The sequence below is a fragment of the Thalia democratica genome, unplaced genomic scaffold (genome assembly GCF_965202585.1).
Source record: "Thalia democratica unplaced genomic scaffold, ktThaDemo2.hap1.1 HAP1_SCAFFOLD_1976, whole genome shotgun sequence".
NCBI lineage: Eukaryota > Metazoa > Chordata > Thaliacea > Salpida > Salpidae > Thalia > Thalia democratica.
In genome coordinates, this window is record NW_028140765.1 from 1 (window position 1) to 5000 (window position 5000).

General features: G+C 26.5%; 2 non-coding genes across 2 annotated transcripts; both read right to left on the bottom strand.

Moving 5' to 3' along the window:
* Positions 1-242: 242 nt before the first annotated feature.
* Positions 243-361, bottom strand: LOC145849037 (5S ribosomal RNA). The gene has a single exon (XR_014372288.1). It is a non-coding gene; the product is annotated as a 5S ribosomal RNA (ribosomal RNA).
* Positions 362-3216: 2855 nt separating this feature from the next.
* Positions 3217-3335, bottom strand: LOC145849041 (5S ribosomal RNA). Its single transcript, XR_014372292.1, has one exon. It is a non-coding gene; the product is annotated as a 5S ribosomal RNA (ribosomal RNA).
* Positions 3336-5000: the final 1665 nt, after the last annotated feature.

Consider the following 5000-nt stretch of genomic DNA (forward strand, 5'->3'; position numbering starts at 1 on the left):
AGATGGTGCCATTATTTTTTCGATATCTCAAACTGGTCAAACCACTTTTTTAGCGCTCTAATTGGTTTAAACAGCAAATAAGCAAACAGCAAATAACGTTATCTGATTGGCTAAGGTTTTTGTTTGCTAATAACTAGAATTTTCTTTTCTTTTAAGCGTTAAAGAAATGTAAATAAACGAGTAATAAGTATAAATAGGTCAGAAAGAAAAATAGTACAAAAAAGATGAATTCAAAAAGCAAAGGCCTACGGCACGTGGTATTCCCAAGCGGTCACCCATCTAAGTACTAACCACGCCCGACACTGCTTAACTTCCCAGATCGGACGAGATGGGGTGTACTCAGTGTGGTATGGTCGTAGGCGTTTGAAGGCGTTTACAAGCCTTTATAAACCCTTCGGTTTATTTAAAAAACCTATTTGCACTTGATTTACAATCAATTTGATATTTTAAAATTATTCCTTATAAAATTTTAACCTGAATTAACTTTTTTTTTGTTTTTTTAATCAACAGTTACTCCCAAACTGTACTAAAACTGTATTGTAACTGTACAAAAGTGTTTGTTTAAATAATTGTTATCTATAAATTACCTAAGACCAGGAAAAGTAGAAGTAAAGTTTATTGAATTATTAAATAAATAAAATAAAATCGTAAAATAAAATAATACAATATGTTTACAATTTGTCATTGATCTATCCATTTATGTTATTGCATTACAAATACAAACATTGCATACATTCAAGAGTATTATTCATCAATCTTTTCAATATAATAAGTTTTAAATTTATATTTATTTTTAAATAATTCCTGACATTTTAGATTACCTGAGATTTTTTTTTAATTAAATTAATTTTAGTAATTAAATACTTGACGTTCTATTTTGTTTAATTTGATAACTCAACCATGTTTATTTTTTTTACTAATTTAAAAGAACTATTAAACTAAAAGACATTACATACAGCTTCTAAAAGTTTTAAACACCTTAAAAAATATTATTATTTTAAAGATATATTAAAGAACTAAACAGATATTACTCCTAAAAAATCTTGTTAATAATATATAAAAAGTACTCAAAGTCAGACTCGGAAATATATATACTGTTGTATATCTTACTTGAAGTTCACTGTAATTGACACTGTATAACAAAATTATAAAAATCAACCTATTTATATAGCAAAATATTTCTTTATCTTTGTCGTGGCGCGGTGGGTCAGTGGTCTTATCAGCTGACTCATAAGCAGAAGGTTGTAAGATCGAATCCCGCTAGTCGTCACGAAACACCACTATCGTTCAATGTTCGGGCTTCAAATTCTTTGAGATTATACTGTACTATTTATCTATCTAACTAATCTATCTAACAAATGTTGTTCAATCTAGGTTGTGGGTACTTGGGTCGAGTAATGCCTTTGACTTACAATCTGTTGTGGATTGACAATATTCCTCTATCTATCATTAAACAAATCTATCTAATAAATGTTGTTCAATCTAGGTTGTGGGTACTTGGGTCGAGTAATGCCTTTGACCTACAATCTGTTGTTGATTGTCAACATTCCTCTATCTATCAATAATGATTATATTCAATAATAAATGTTGATTAATTCAGTTGTAAGAAAACCAGTGCGCTGGTTAGGTTGGGTAAGGCCTTCGACTTACAATCTTGGGGATTATCAACGTTCATCACAAGTACAGTAACGATCTCATTGAATTTCCAGTTGGAACATAGGATTGTAGTGGTGGCCTACTTTGTAGGTTTTTTGCCTAGTTTGTTTTTTGCCTAGTAGTGTTTGCCTAGTTTGACAAACTATAGTATATATATTGTATAACTTTACTTGTATTATTTTTTATTTAAATTACTACTTATTATTAAAGAATTAAATTTTTTTAGAAAAAAAAACTATGTATTTTAACTAATGCTTATATTATATGTTTTGTTTTATTTTTATTCAAACTTACTTTAAACCTCTGTATTTTTTATACAATACGATTAAACTATATAACAGAAAAATAATTAAATAATCAAACTATTGAATAAGCAGTTAATTAGTGTGTTTTTTTATGCTTCTTTCATTTTTAACTTACTTGTTAACCATATTTCTTTTATTAAAGTATAAAACTAACAGTTACTAAAATAAAATAATCATAAAGTCAATACACAAAACACTAACTTTTTATAATTTAAATATGCAAACATGAATATAGTTATGAATCTATTATTTATTCAAATAGAATTATTCAAAGCTTATAATTATAAAGCTTTTGTATAATGTTTCAATTACAGTGAACTTTAAGTAAGATAAGTTTTTTTTTTTGTAATAACTACAAAATTGGTATTTTAGTTTATTATTAGTAACTAAATACTTATATTTATTATATTTAAAAAAAAACATCTATACTAACTCTAATTTCAAAGCATATTAAATACAAATTTTACCAACTAAATATTTATTTTTATTTTAATTATTATAACTTTCAAACATAAGCTTGTATACCTTATATACCTATATACCTCATATAGTAGGCTTGACATAACATAACATTATTTAATTCTTTTTGTTTGAAATAAACTCATTTAGTTATTAGTAAATTACAACATAAATGTTTATAACAATATAACTAAGATTTAGCTTTTGAGTTAGTAAACTTTGATAGTTTTCTTTTAATAGTTTAATAATCTTTATTTAAGTTCAAGCAAAATTGCTATATATTTAATACACATACAAAAGTAAACTAAGTAAACGTAATTCAATAGTTTCTATTAAGTAAAAGTAATTACAAATACATTAAGTTAATACAAAACTTTAAAAAGCTTTTGCTAGTATCTGTTGGTAACAGTAAATAACTTATTATGACTCACAATACAAAAGTGCAAAATTTATTTTCGTTTGATTTTTCAAGTAGCCACGCTTTTATTTGTTTTTGGACAAAAAAACTTTTAAGTTTTAGTATAAAAGACTAATTGTATTAATTTTAACTCAGAAAATTGTACTCTACAAGATGGTGCCATTATTTTTTCGATATCTCAAACTGGTCAAACCACTTTTTTAGCGCTCTAATTGGTTTAAACAGCAAATAACGTTATCTGATTGGCTTACGTTTTTATTTGCTAATAACTAGAATTTACTTTTCTTTTAAGCGTTAAAGAAATGTAAATAAACGAGTAATAAGTATAAATAGGTCAGAAAGAAAAATAGTACAAAAAAGATGAATTCAAAAAGCAAAGGCCTACGGCACGTGGTATTCCCAAGCGGTCACCCATCTAAGTACTAACCACGCCCGACACTGCTTAACTTCCCAGATCGGACGAGATGGGGTGTGCTCAGTGTGGTATGGTCGTAGGCGTTTGAAAGCGTTTACAAGCCTTTATAAACCCTTCGGTTTGTTTAAAAAACCTATTTGCACTTGATTTACAATCAATTTGATATTTTAAAATTAATCCTTATAAAATTTTAACTTGATGTAAGTATTTTTTTTATTAAAACCTTTTTTTTTGGTGTTTTAATTACAATTACTCCCTGTAACTTTATTTAAGACTTTGTTTAAAAGATTGTTAACTATATTCTATATTAAATACTATGATTAGAAGTAAAGTTTATTAAGTGATTAAACTAAATAAAAAACAATGTTAAAATAAACATGTTGTGTTTAGTTTGTTTTACTATTTCTCATTGTTCTATTTATAGATGGTTTTGTTTTACTTCAAGAATATTTATAGTTAGTTTCTAAAGAATATCTCATACTACATCAGATTTTACGATTAACTTAATTTTAGGTAATAAAATATTTGACGTTTAATTTAATAACTCATCTATGTTTATGTTATAAAATAATAGTATCTAATACACATACATTATAATATAATAATATGTATAACTAGTTGTTTTACTTTAAAATGAATAATTAAGTGGAAGAATTAAAAGAACTCACATTTTTGAAGAGAGCGTGGAAAACCAGAATAGTCTTTTAAAACATTTATTAAATTATCGATAAATATAGAATACAATAGAATTAAACATATAAACGTAACTGTGGTTGCTTAGAAACTGAACAAGAAAATTTTTAATAAAAATATAAAATAGTTATTATATAGAATTAAAATAAAATAAAAGTAATATAAATTATATTTTTAAACTAAATAACAATTCACGAGCAATATTAGCGCATATCAGAGTATGAGTTTATAATAAAGGAATTGCTTCCTTGATGTTGATACTTACCTTATTCAAATAGAATACATTTTCAGCAATCAGGCTTGTGTTTATCTTAGCGCGCGTAACACAACGTTTGTGGGTTTTGGCACACTTTTGTCGATAGTGGGCGCCCCGCCTTTTAAGTACAGAAATTTCGGGAATTTTCGATTTTCGGAATTCTGACTCGACAGATCGTTTTTGTTTGGTCCAGAGACCCCGTAAAAAATTTTTCAGCCCATTTGAAGCATGATGAAAAAATGTTATTTCGACCCCCTTTTTTTAGGGGTTACGGGGACATCAACCCATTTTTTGGGAATAAAAAACTCCTAGAAAAGGACCACTTTTCTTCTTTTTTCGAATTTCGACTTTTTATTTTTTTGGAAAATTTTTCTATTTTCTTTGTTTGTTCTATTATAATGTCGAAAATATTTTTTTTGAGCTTCGCAACGCATAAGGACTAACGTAAGGTAAGTTTTAAAAGATTTTTTTTTTCGATAATTTTTTCTATATTTTTTGTTTGGTCCATTACAAAGTCGAAAATATTTTTTACGGCTTCTAAACGCGTGTAGATTAACCGTAGGTAGGTTATTTCGAAATTTAAATCTTTCAATATTAATAATTTTTTAGTAAATTGTTCGATTATGAGGTTTTTATGGCTCTTTCAGCACCCAATAAGTACATTTAGAAAATAAAACATGAAATAAAAACATCAACTAAAATGAAAATAACATATTCTGTGAAAAAACCTACGAAAATTCTTTATGAAATTTCCTTTGTCACATAATTGGAAGCTAAGAAAAACCGGAAAATAATTCT